The sequence below is a fragment of the Mesoplodon densirostris genome, chromosome 2 (genome assembly GCF_025265405.1).
Source record: "Mesoplodon densirostris isolate mMesDen1 chromosome 2, mMesDen1 primary haplotype, whole genome shotgun sequence".
NCBI classification, from domain to species: domain Eukaryota; kingdom Metazoa; phylum Chordata; class Mammalia; order Artiodactyla; family Ziphiidae; genus Mesoplodon; species Mesoplodon densirostris.
In genome coordinates, this window is record NC_082662.1 from 85687269 (window position 1) to 85702236 (window position 14968).

Genomic DNA, 14968 nt, shown 5'->3' on the forward strand with positions numbered 1-14968 from the left:
ACACAACATTCTTGAAGGCCTTTTGGCAACAGGTATTTAAAACCTTGAAAATCTTCACTTTGACCCAGAAATTTCTTATCTAAGAATTTATCCTAATAAAATACTCTCTTAAGTGCACAGTTGCACGTGGGAATGTGCATTCCTTTGCTGTTTACAATTGGAAAGAATTTTAAATATCCAACCATATGGATTATGGTTAAATACATTGTGAGACACCCATGCAATAAAATACAATGCAGTTATTAAAAATACTGATGTAGATTTATCTCTACTGATTTGGAATGATGTTCAGATATATTAAAAAGAAAAAGCAGGGCTTCCCTGGTGGCACAGTGGTTGAGAGTCCGCCTGCCGATGCAGGGGACATGGGTTTGTGCCCCGGTCCAGGAAGATCCCACATGCCACGGAGTGCCTGGGCCCGTGAGCCATGGCCGCTGAGCCTGTGCGTCCAGAGCCTGTGCTCCGCAACGGGAGAGATCACAACAGTGAGAGGCCTGCGTACCGCAAAAAAAAAAAGAAAGAAAAAGCAGGTTACAAGGTTAGGTGCAGTATAACCCCACTGTGGTAAAATATGTACTTATAAAGATATTGACGCTATGGAGAGAGAGGGGTTAAGTGCACAGACTCAGAGTCGGGATGCCTGTTCCACATCCTGGCTCCACCACATCCCAGCTGCATGGTCTTCAATAAGAAACTGAACTTCACCAATGCAAAGTAATCATTGTAGATAATTAGGAATTCTCATTCTCTAAGACTGAACTTAGTTAATACATGTAGAAGTCTCCAAGCAGTGCCAAGCACTTGCTAATCACTCAAGAAATGTTAGCTCTAGCTATACCAGGGAGAGAATAAGAAACCTCACATTGTACATCCTAACTAACAGTGGTGATTCTTTGGGTGCTTGGATTACTAATGAACTTCATTCGTTAATTTACACATTTTACATATTTAAAATTTATAACCAGAAAAGACAATACACTGCATAAAAATTAAAAGTATATAATTGTATCTGCGGATTCTAAAATGTTTTTAATTTGATGACTTTAGGCTAAAAAAATAATTATTACTAAAACAGAAATGACAATAACAACATGTTTCAATTGGATTTTTCTTACTTCTTAAAAAGATAAGGTTTGAGTGATTTCTTTGTCCAATCAGGCAAAGAATTCTGCTCTAGAATTCCATTTTCCTGATTTTGGAATTTCTGTAACGTCTGTGACTGGTACAAAATATCTGCTTCCTCACTCCCTTCTCTAAAGGTGTTCTGCTTTCTCTCATTTTATCAGTCTAAGCAAGGCCACTGACAGGAATCTACACTAAATTACCCCCTTATACAGCCCCCAAAGCTGCTCCCCTGACCCAATAGCATACCTTAGGCAATTGCATTTTTAATGAAATAAAGATGACATCATGTCCAAAGAAAATAGTTCAAACTGAGCTGTCCTTTGCGTTGATCCAAGAGTTATGAACAGGGACCTGCTATGGCATTGTGTGTAGGTGGGGAGATTCATTATGACAGAAAGCCAGGAATTATAGAAACACATGGAAAAAAGGATTTTTTTAAAAATAACTAATTTATATTTTATTTTTGGCTGCGTTGGGTCTTCGTTGCTGCATGTGGGCTTTTTATAGTTGTGGTGAGCAGGGGCTACTCTTCATGGCAGTGCACAGGCTTCTCATTGCAGTGGCTTCTCTTGTTGCGGAGCATGGGCTCTAGGTGTGCGAGCTTCAGTAGTTGCGGCATGTGGGCTCAGTAGTTGTGGTTCACGAGCTCCAGAGCACAGGCTCAGTAGTTGTGGCACACAGGCTTAGTTGCTCCGCGGCATGTGGGATCTTCCCGGACCAGGGCTCGAACCCGTGTCCCCAGTATTGACAGGCGGATTCTTAACCACTGCGCCACCAGGGAAGTCCGGGAAAAAGGATTTTAAAAGCATCCATTGTTTCTCCACTCAAATTCCCTTATTAACATGTTAGTATATTTCCTTCTGATCTTTTTCTTTATAAATTTTCATAGGTTGCTGTAGTCATTTTACAGTTAAGTAAACTGCTTTTTTTTCCCTTGGCTTTATATCATAGGCATTTACCATGCTATCACATAGTTTTCAAAAACAAAGACTGCATAAAGTTTGCTTGAGTGAATATTAACCATTTCTCTTTTAAAGGGCATTCAGATTATTTTCAAGTTTTAGCTATTATAGATAAAACTATGAAAGAATTTTGTGAGTGAGCTTTTTATGTATATAAAAGTGTTTCAGCTTTTTTTTCACTTCTGGAGTCAAAAAATGAAATTACTGTGTCAAAGTTAATGAGTATTTTAAGTCTTAGGATAGATGCTGACAAATTGCAACTCACCTTGTGTCTAATTACTCTCCTATATTGGAGGTGGCAGAATAAATTTATACAATTCTTAAAGAAGGCACTGGCAATACAGATTACTAATTTACATGCAGCCTGGTTCCAAAAAGGATTTGAAGCAATTTACAAAAGCAAACACAGCTAAACAAATATTTTTTTAAAGTGGGAGAGTTAAGGTGAAGGGTGAAAATAAGAAAAGTAACAACCAGCATTTACTGAATACTTATTCTGTATCAGGCACTGTATTAAGTCCAGCATATATTATCCCATTTAATTCCCACAGCAAAGAGGGAGGTATTAATATGCCCATTCTACAGATAAGAAAACTGAGGCCTGGAAAGTTAGTAACTTGCCCAATTTTACAAAACCAGTAAGGCACAGAGTAGTTATTTACACTCCAGAATTTGAGCTCTTATGCTCTACTTCATTTGGGGCTTCACAGAGGTATCTTTATTAGGTGTGAGCCAAAATAAAAGTCTTCTTTCCAGTGGTCTATGCAGACAGGGAGACAGGAGACATTAGAAGATTCATAGTGTTCAAAAGATAAACAGAGCTTCAAGATGGTGGAAGAGTAAGACGCGGAGATCACCTTCCTCCCCACAGATACATCAGAAATACATCTACACGTGGAACAACTCCTACAGAACACCTACTGAATGCTGGAGAAGACCTCAGACCTCCCAAAAGGCAAGAAACTCCCCCACGTACCTGGGTAGGGCAAAGGAAAAAAGAATAAGCAGAGACAAAAGAACAGGGACGGGACCTGCACCAGTGGGAGGGAGCTGTGAAGGAGGAAAGGTTTCCACACACTAGGAAGCCCCTTCGCGGGCGGAGACTGCGGGTGGCGGAGGCGGGGGAGCTTCAGAGCCACGGAGGAGAGCACAGCAACAGGGGTGCGGAGGGCAAAGCGGAGAGATTCCCGCACAGAGGATCGGTGCCAACCAGCACTCACCAGCCCGAGAGCCTTGTCTGCTCACCCGTCGGCGTGGGCGGGGCCTGGGAGCTGAGGCTCGGGGCTTCGGTCGGATCACAGGGAGAGGACTGGCGGCGTGAACACAGCCTGAAGGAGGCTAGTGTGCCACAGCGAGCCGGGAGGGAGTCTGGGAAAAGGCCTGGAACTGCCGAAGTGGCAAGAGACTTTTTCTTGCCTCTTTGTTTCCTGGTGCGCGAGGAGAGGGGATTAAGAGCACCGCTTAAAGGAGCTCCAGAGACGGGCGCGAGCCGTGGCTATCAGCACGGACCCCAGAGACGGGCATGAGACGCTAATTAGGGCCTCTGCTGCAGCCACCAAGAAGCCTGTGTGCGAGCACAGGTCACTATCCACGCCGCCCCTCCCAGGAGCCTGTGCAGCCCACCACTGCCAGGGTCCCGGGATCCAGGGACAACTTACCCGGGAGAACGCACGGCGCCTCAGGCTGGTGCAACATCACGCAGGCCTCTGCCGCCGCAGGCTCGCCCCGCACTCCGTGCCCCTCCCTCCCCTCTGCCTGAGTGAGCCAGAGCCTCCGAATCAGCTGCTCCTTTAACCCCGTCCTGTCCGAGCGAAGAACAGATGCCCTCAGGCGACCTACACGCAGGTGGGGCCATATCCAAAGCTGAACGCCAGGAGCTGTGCGAACAAAGAAGAGAAAGGGAAATCTCTCCCAGCAGCCTCAGGCGAAGCGGATTAAAGCTCCACAATCAACTTGATATACCCTGCATCTGTGGAACACCTGAACAGACTACGAATCATCCCAAATTGAGGAGGTGGGCTTTGGGAGAAACGATATATATATATGTATTTTTTTTTTTTACCTTTTCCTCTTTTTGTGAGTGTGTAAGTGTATGCTTTTGTGTGTGATATTGTCTGTATAGCTTTGCCTTTACCATTTATACTAGGGTTCTGTCTGTCCAATTTTTTTTTTTTAGTATAGTTTTTAGCGCTTGTTATTGGTGGATTTGTTTTTTGGTTTGGTTGCTCTCTTCTTTCTTTCTTTTTTTTATTACTTTTTTTTAATAATTATTTTTTATTTTAATAACTTTATTTTATTTTACTTTATATTTTCTTTCTTTCTTTTTTCTCCCTTTTATTCTGAGCCGTGTGGATGACAGGCTCTTGGTGCTCCAGCCAGGCATCAGGGCTGTGCCTCAGAGGTGGGAGACCCAAGTTCAGGACACTGGTCCACAAGAGACCTCCCAGCTCCACATAATATCAAATGGCGAAGCTCTCCCAGAGAGCTCCATCTCAACACCAGCACCCAGCTCCACTCAACGACCAGCAAGCTACAGTGCTGGACACCTTATGCCAAACAACTAGCAAGACAGGAACACAACCCCTCCCATTAGCAGAGAGGCTGCCTAAAATCATAATAAGGCCACAGACACCCCAAAACACACCACCAGACGTGGACCTGCCCACCAGAAAGACAAGATCCAGCCTCATCCACCAGAACACAGGCAGTAGTCCCCTCCACCAGGACCCTACACAACCCACTGAACCAAACTTAGCCACTGGGGGCAGACACCAAAAACAACAGGAACTATGAACCTGCAGCCTGCGAAAAGGAGACCCCAAACACAGTAAGTTAAGCAAAATGAGAAGACAGAGAAACACACAGCAGATGAAGGAGCAAGGTAAAAACCCACCCAACCTAACAAATGAAGAGGAAATAGGCAGTCTACCTGAAAAAGAATTCAGAATAATGATAGTAAAGATGATCCAAAATCTTGGAAATAGAATGGAGAAAATACAAGAAATGTTTAACAAGGACTTAGAAGAACTAAAGAGCAAACAGTGATGAACAACACAATAAATGAAATTAAAAATTCTCTAGAAGGGATCAATAGCAGAATAACTGAGGCAGAAGAACGGATAAGTGACCTGGAAGATAAAATAGTGGAAATAACTGATGCAGAGCAGAATAAAGAAAAAAGAATGAAAAGCATTGAGGACAGTCTCAGAGACCTCTGGGACAACAGTAAATGCACCAACATTCAAATTATAGGGGTCCCAGAAGAAGAAGAGAAAAAGAAAGGGACTGCGAAAATATTGGAAGAGATTATAGTTGAAAACTTCCCTAATATGGGAAAGGAAATAGTCAATCAAGTCCAGGAAGAACAGAGTGTCCCATACAGGATAAATCCAAGGAGAAACACACCGAGACACATATTAATCAAACTATCAAAAATTAAATACAAAGAAAAAATATTAAAAGCAGCAAGGGAAAAACAACAAATAACACACAAGGGAATCCCCATAAGGTTAACAGCTGATCTTTCAGCAGAAACTCTGCAAGCCAGAAGGGAGTGCCAGGACATATGTAAAGTGATGAAGGGGAAAAACCTAAAACAAGATTACCCAGCAAGGATCTCATTCAGATTTGACGGAGAAATTAAAACCTGTACAGACAAGCGAAAGCTAAGAGAATCCAGCACCACCAAACCAGGTGTACAACAAAGGAACAACAAAATTCCTAAAGGAACTTCTCCAGGCAGGAAACACACAGAAGGAAAAGACCTACAATAACAAACCCAAAACAATTAAGAAAATGGTAATAGGAACATAGATATCGATAATTACCTTAAATGTAAATGGATTAAATGCTCCAACCAAAAGATATAGACTGGCTGAATGGATACAAAAACAAGACCTGTATATATGCTGTCTACAAGAGACCCACTTCAGACCTAGGGACACATACAGACTGAAAGTGAGGGGATGGAAAAATATATTCCATGCAAATGGAAATCAAAAGAAAGCTGGAATAGCAATTCTCATATCAGACAAAATAAAGTTTAAAACAAAGTCTATTACAAGAGACAAAGGACACTACATAATGATCAAGGGATCAATCCAAGATGAAGATATAACAATTGTAAACATTTGTGCATCCAACATAGGAGCACCTCAATACATAAGGCAAATACTAACAGCCATAAAAGAGGAAATCGACAGTAACACAATCATAGTAGGAGACGTTAACACTCCACTTTCACCAATGGACAGATCATCCAAAATGAAATAAATAAGGAAACACAAGCTTTAAATGATACGTTAAACGAGAGGGACTTATTTGATATTTATACGACATTCCATCCAAAAACAACAGAATACACTTTCTTCTCAAGTGTTCATGGAACATTCTCCAGGATAGATCATATCTTGGGTTACAAATCAAGCCTTGGTAAATTTAAGAAAATTGAAATCGTATCAAGTGTCTTTTCCGATCACAACGCTATGAGACTAGATATCAATTACAGGAAAAAAGTCTGTAAAAAGTACAAACACATGGAGGCTAAACAATACACTACTCAATAACCAAGAGATCAATGAAGAAATCAAAGAGAAAATCAAAAAATACCTAGAAACAAATGACAATGAAAACACGATGACCCAAAACCTATGGGATGCAGCAAAAGCAGTTCTAAGAGGGAAGTATATAGCAATACCTTAAGAAACAAGAAACATCTCAAATAAACAACCTAACCTTACACCCAAAGCAATTAGAGAAAGAAGAACAAAAAAACCCAAAGTTAGCAGAAGGAAAGATATCATAAAGATCAGATCAGAAATAAATGAAAAAGAAATGAAGGAAACAATAGCAAAGATCAATAAAACTAAAAGCTGGTTCTTTGAGAAGATAAACAAAATTGATAAACCATTAGCCAGACTCATCAAGAAAAAAAGGGAGAAGACTCAAATCAATAGAATTAGAAATGAAAAAGGAGAAGTAACAACTGACACTGCAGAAATACAAAGGATCATGAGAGATTACTACAAGCAACTATATGCTAACAAAATGGACAATCTGGAAGAAATGGACAAATTCTTAGAAATGCACAACTTCCAAAACTGAACCAGGAAGAAATAGAAAATATGAACAGACCAATCACAAGCACTGAAATTGAGACTGTGATTAAAAATCTTCCAACAAACAATAGCCCAGGACCAGATGGCTTCACAGGCGAATTCTATCAAATATTTAGAAAAGAGCTAACACCTATCCTTCTCAAAATCTTCCAAAATATAGCAGCAGAAGGAACACTCCCAAACTCATTCTACGAGGCCACCATCACCCTGATACCAAAACCAGACAAAGATGTCACAAAGAAAGAAAAGTACAGGCCAATATCACTGATGAACATAGATGCAAATATCCTCAACAAAATACTAGCAAACAGAATCCAACAGCACATTAAAAGGAGTATACACCATTATCAAGTGGGGTTTATCCCAGGAATGCAAGAATTCTTCAGTGTATGCAAATCAATCAATGTGATACACCATATTACAAATTGAAGGAGAAAAAAACATATGATCATCTCAATAGATGCAGAGAAAGCTTTTGACAAAATTCAACACACATTTATGATAAAAACCCTCCAAAAAGTAGGCATAGAGGGAACTTACCTCAACATAATAAAGGCCATATATGACAAACCCACAGCCAACATTGTCCTCAATGGTGAAAAACTGAAACCATTTCCACTAAGATCAGGAACAACACAAGGTTGCCCACTCTCAACACTATTGTTCAACATAGTTTTGGAAGTTTTAGCCACAGCAGTCAGAGAAGAAAAAGAAATAAAAGGAATCCAAATCAGAAAAGAAGAAATAAAGCTGTCACTGTTTGCAGATGACATGATACTATACATAGAGAATCCTAAAGATGCTACCAGAAAACTACTAGAGCTAATCAATGAATTTGATAAAGTAGCAGGATACAAAATTAATGCACAGAAATCTCTGGCATTCCTGTACACTACTGATGAAAAATCTGAAAGTGAAATTAAGAAAACCCTCTCATTTACCATCACAACAAAAAGAATAAAATATCTAGGAATAAACCTACCTAAGGAGACAAAAGACCTGTATGCAGAAAATTATAAGACACTGATGAAAAAAATTAAAGATGATACAAACAGATGGAGAGATATACCATGTTCTTGGATTGGAAGAATCAACATTGTGAAAATGACCATACTCTCCAAAGCAATCTACAGATTCAATGCAATACCTATCAAACTACCACTGGCATTTTTCACAGAACTAGAATAAAAAATTTCAAAATTTGTATGGAAACACAAAGACCTCGAATAGCCAAAGCAACCTTGAGAAAGAAAAACAAAGCTGGAGGAATCAGGCTCCCTGACTTCAGACTATACTACAAAGCTACAGTAATCAAGACAATATGGTACTGGCACAAAAACAGAAATATAGATCAATGGAACAGGATAGAAAGCCCAGAGATAAACCCATGCACCTTATCTTTGATAAAGGAGCTACGAATTTACAGTGGAGAAAAGACAGCCTCTTCAATAAGTGGTGCTGGGAAAACTGGACAGCTACATGTAAAAGAATGAAATTAGAACACTCCCTAACACCATACACAAAAATAAACTCAAAATGGATTGAAGACCTAAATGTAAGGCCAGACACTATAAAACTCTTAGAGGAAAACATAGGCAGAACACTCTATGACATAAATCACAACAAGATCCTTTTTGACCCACCTCCTAGAGTAATGGAAATAAAAACAAAAATAAACAAATGGGACCTAATGAAACTTCAAAGCTTTTGCACAGCACAGGAAACCATAAACAAGGTGAAAAGACAACCCTCAGAATGGGATAAAATATTTGCAAATGAAGCAACTGACAAAGGATTAATCTCCAAAATATACAAGCAGCTCATGCAGGTCAATATCAAATAAACAAATAACCCAATCCAAAAATGGGCAGAAGACCTAAATAGACATTTCTCCAAAGAAGATATACAGATTGCCAACAAACACGTGAAAGAATGCTCAACATCATTAATCATTAGAGAAATGCAAATCAAAACTACAACGAGAGGGCTTCCCTGGTGGCACAGTGGTTGAGAGTCAGCCTGCTGATGCAGGGGACGCGGGTTCATGCCCCAGTCCGGGAAGATCCCACATGCCGCGGAATGGCTAGGCCCATGAGCCATGGCCACTGAGCCTGCGCGTCTGGAGCCTGTGCTCCACAACGGGAGAGGCCACAACAGTGAGAGGCCCGCGTACCGCAAAAAAAAAAAAAAAGCTACAATGAGGTATCATCTCATACTGGTCAGAATGGCCATCATCAAAAAATCTTCAAACAATAAATGCTGGAGAGGGTGTGGAGAAAAGGGAACCCTCTTGCACTGTTGGTGGGAATGTAAATTGGTATAGCCACTATGGAGAACAGTATGGAGATTCCTTAAAAAACTAAGAATAGAACTACCATACGACCCAGCAGTCCCACTACTGGGCATATACCCTGAGAAAAGCATAATTCAAAAAGAGTCATGTACCACAATGTTCACTGCAGCTTTATTTACAATAGCCAGGACAAGGAAGCAACCTAAGTGTCCATCAACAAATGAATGGATAAAGAAGATGTGGCACATATATACAATGGAATATTACTCAGCCATAAAAAACGAAATTGAGTTATTTGTAGTGAGGTGGATGGACCTAGCGACTGTCATACAGAGTGAAGTCAGAAACAGAAAAACAAATACCATATGCTAACACATATATATGGAATCTAAAAAACAAACAAACAAAAATGGTCCTGAAGAACCTAGGGGCAAGACGGGAATAAAGATGCAGACCTACTAGAGAATGGACTTGAGGATATAGGGAGGGGGAACGGTAAGCTGTGACACAGTGAGAGAGTGGCATGGACATATACACACTACCAAACGTAAAATAGATAGCTAGTGGGAAGCAGCCGCGTAGCACAGGGAGATCAGCTCGGTGCTTTGTGACCACGTAGAGGGGTGGGATAGGGAGGGTGGGAGGGAGGGAGATGCAAGAGGGAAGAGCTGTGGGAACATATGTATATGTATAACTGATTCACTTTGTTATAAAGCAGAAACTAACACACCATTGTAAAGCAATTATACTCCAATAAAGATGTAAAAAAAAAAAAAGATAAACACAAACCAATTTCTTCTAAGTGTGAGCATACCCATTAGATCACCCTCTCTCTGGCAATGGATCATTTTATTTTTAAATGCATGTATTTAAAATGTTTGCATCAATGAATGTTCTATACCTGCAGTTTCATTTTAATATCAGGAGTTGGTATTTTTCTATATGTGTGTTTATTCCTGTGCTTGTGTGTCTTCTGCTGTGAACTGGCCAATTCTTTCATTTGCCCATTTTTCTCTATAGTCTTTAGGATCATACCTTAGAATAAGTATACCAAGGTTTTCAGAAACTCTTTGCAGCAAATATGACAATCTCTTATTTAATTTTGAATTCAGAAATTTTTTTTTACAATGTTAGCCAATATTTATTTATTTATTTATTTATTTATTTATGGCTGAGTTGGGTCTTTGTTGCTGTGCACAGGCTTTCTCTAGTTGCGGCGAGCAGGGACTACTCTTCGTTGCGGTGCGTGGGCTTCTCATTGCGGTGGCTTCTCTCGTTATGAAGCATGCGCTCCAGGCATGAGGGCTTCAGTAGTTGTGGCACGCCAGCTCAGTAGTGTGGCTTACGGGCTCTAGAGCTCAGGCTCAGTAATTGTGGTGCACGGGCTTAGTTGCTCTGCAGCATGTGGGATCTTCCCAGACCAGGGATAGAACTCGTGTCCCCTGCACTGGCAGGTAGATTCTTAACAACTGAGCCACCAGGGAAGTCCTGAATTCAGAAATTTTACATTATGTTCTGTACTCAAGTATTTTCCATTATGATTTTCTTTCTACCACTTGGAAACTCAGTCTTCCATCTTCTAGAAGTTTGACAAATATTAAAACTTACATCCATGAAGTTGTTCTGTGATGTACTATCTGTTTAACTCGAATTCATCAAGAATGTATTTGGGGCCATGGTGTGAGAGGAGAACTTATACTGATTCCTTCTCTTTATTTATGACTATTATTTATTTGTTTATTTCATATATTTGTTTATTTATGTGCAGCCTTGTTCCAACAAGGATTAATTTTATTTATTATTATTTATTTAGTCTTTCTCTTTGTAATACATGTTGAATTCACGTACATATAACATGTAGCATCGTTAGGCCATCGATTCTGCTCCAAGAACTGTATCCTTCCATCCCATTTCTATTTTTGTGCTACTCTCTGATGACACCAGTGCTCCCCTAATGGTGCAGCCTCCTCCTCCTCCTCTTCTTTAGAATTTGATGTGATCTGTCTGAATATACATTTAGATAAATTTTGAGACTTTAAATTTGCCAAGACTTCTCCCTCACAAATAATCCTATTGAATTCAGTTTGAAATTGCATCAAGCCTCTGAATTAATTTTGAAAACAGTCTCACTTTCACGATGGTTCCTTTTCTCAACATGCGGGGGCCTTCTCTTTCTTCCAGCCTCCTTTGCATTGCTTAGTAAAACTGGTGCTTTTATTTCTGTTTGTCACATTTGGTCCCCTTTCTTCTGGCCCACTTCAGTTTCACTCTGTATCCTCCTGTTTCCTTGCGTACATCCAAATATAACACAATAGAACTTTTATTTACTGCAGATGAGAACTCCTGGATCAGTTCTCATTTCCTTAAACAATAAGCTAACAAAATGCTGCCTAAGAGGCCCAAGCTGTAACTAGAAGGGTAGTGTTTTCTAAGCTGTTCGTTTTATCTGGTTAATAACCACTTAGAACATGAGAGGCATATATTCTTTTTAAAGTTATTTGGCTCCATCCTCAGGGTGGAACTTCGAGTATTTGGAGTGAAGACATTTGGAAGCTCCCAGAGACAGACAAGACAAGAGTGAGGCAGGCACAGTGCCCATGGTGTAAAATTTCAGGAGGCACGAGCTCCTAGACCCCCTGGGTGCCTCACTCTCCTCACCCTTGTCCTGGCCGCACCCCAGGGGGCTGGCTGTGGGGTGCCAGGTAGTGACCATACGCATTTGGGAGATGGGCCCCATATGTGCTTATCCAGGTCACTTTTGCATTTTGATAGTAAAAAAAAAAAAAAAGAAAACCTAGAACAGTGTGAGAGCCTGACACCTACTGGAGTGCTCTTACAGGCTCCCTGAAGCCCATTGATTTCAATCTGAGAAACACTTTGTCTGAACTGCTTTACTGGTCAATGGAGTCATGACCTGCACTCTGGCCTTGGGCACCCTTAACTGTCCAAAACAACCACTGACCCAGAAGCACCCAGAAAAGCCTTGAACACAAGAACAAGAGCCAGTTAAAAATCTAAGAACTAGAGATAAGCAGATGAAAGCAAGTATAATAAAACGCACTGTAAAACTGGCATCTGGAGGCTACATATATGTGAGGCCTGATTCTGTAGTCTTTGTATGCTATTCAAAAACATACAGCAAAATGGCTTTGGTTTGGGACAAGGACAAATTTATTTAATGGTCTTAGTTAGCAATGCAGGACACATTCTCATTGGTTAGAAAAGGCTCTAAAAACAAAGCATCTAAGATAATAAAATTCAGAATGAGAGAGGAAAGGAAAGAGAAGAGAGAAGATGGAAGAGGGCATCAGAGAGCAGAAAGGTGCCAGGAGGGGCAAGAGGCTCACACAGTGACAAGAAGACCCTGGGACGCGGAGACGGTCACAGCACCGAGAGGGCTGAGCCACTCAGTGGGGGGCAAATGCGCCTGCCCACCACCAGCCACACAAATTACTCACAATAAGTCCCAAGATGATCTCACAGTACAATATTTATGTTCCTAATAATGACCCTCTGTCATTAAGAAAGTTGAAACACACATGCCCCCATTTGAAGCAACCATACTACTGTTTCATTATAATGCCATTTGTCTCTGAAATAGTAAGCTATCAAAGTAAATAGAGATGCCAACCCATACAGCAGATGGCAATCTATATTCTCCCACGCTCTGAGCGCTGTCCTAAGCTCTGTGACAATGACAGCTGTGCTCACTGGCAGTGAGTGTTGACTTGCATCTGCAAATGCTCTCAGCCAGGAGCCCTCTGCTGCCTCATCCCACACTGACATCCAACACTGTGTGTGGCTCACTTCACTGTGACCTTGTCTCCTGTCATGTCACTTGTATCCTAGAAAACCACTTTGACCTAGAGAAGTAGATCAAGAAGTAGATCACGTGTGCAGAAGCAAGAGTGTGCTGGACCTTCCACCCAAATACACATACATATGTATGTATGTGTGTGTACACGTTTGTAGATATATAGCTAGCTGTATATTCACGGGTTTTGGCACCTTAAGTTGCCTTCAATGAAAACATTTGAATGCATGCCACAACTAAGAGTTCGCATGCCACAAATAAGGAGCCCATGAGCCACAACTAAGGAGCCCATGAGCCACAACTAAGGAGCCCACCTACCACAACTAAGACCCAGCACAACAAAAGGAAGGAAGGAAGGAAGGGAGGGAGGGAGGGAGGAAGGAAGGAAGGAAGGAAGGAGAGAGAGAGAGAGAAAGAAAGAGAAAGAAAGAAAGGAAGAAAGGAAGGAAGGAAGGAAGAAAAAAGGAAAGGAAGGGAGGAGGAAGGGAGGGAGGAAAGGAAGGAAAGAAAGAAAGAAAGAAGGAAGGAAGGAAAGAAGGAACGTTTGAGGAGGAAGAAACAGGCAACTTGATATTTTGAGGGGCATCATAAATGTCATGGGAGACTTGAAAGTCTGACAACAGCTGTGTGAAGGGCAGCGGGAAGAACGCCCATCCAGACAGGTCCTGACTGAGGGGACTGATGGCCCTCTTCTCGGGAACCTTGCTGTGTGTGGAGAGCTGGTCCAGCTGGGTCTCCCAGCTCCATACACCGTGTGCTCTATTCCTTGTGCTCAGCGTACTGACAAAGAGAACCAGAGCCTGGGACCTAGGAAGCCATCAACAAGTATTTGTCGAATAAATAATTTCCATCAAAAACGTTAAAATAGTGTAGACATTTAAAAAGGTTAAACTTCAGTTATCTAGAACTGTCACTCACCAATCTAGAATTATCCTTTTCTAACTATTTCATACAATAGAGATGACACCTTATCACTGTCATGGCAGACCCATTCATTTTTTTAACACAGGTTGTAGGTTTTTATTGAGAAATAATTGACATATGACACAGTGTAAGTTTAGCTGTACAACATGCTGATTTGATACATTTATATATTACAGTATGATTACGTCAGCTAACACCTCTATCGAGTCATAAAATTATTTATTTTTGGTGATAAGAACATTTAAGATCTAGTCCCTTAGCAACTTTGAAATATATAATACATTATTGTTGGCTATAATCACTATGCTGTGCATTAAATCTCCAGAATTTTTTTACCTTCTAGTTGCAAGTTCAAGACTCATTCAGCTGCAATTGACTTGTGAAAGATGAGTAACATGTGGGGAAACAGAACAGAAGGAACCAGAGCTGCCCTTTAGTTTTGTTTTTCCGATACCCAATAAACAAATTAAAATCACATATCATTCAAGTACTACAGAAATTAAGCTAAGTTAATACGATCCCAACACTAGTCTGTAGGAAATCATACTCTAGGTCAGAGTTATCACGTTTTTATTCGCTACAAACAATATGGAGAACTCATTTTAAAGACACATTCTGTTCCCCACCTCCAGAGATTTTTAATTTAGTAGGTCTGGGTGGGCCCAGGAACCCACCACTTGTTTAACAAACATCCCAGGAGATTCTGTTCTGGGAACCATTGGAGATGATTAAA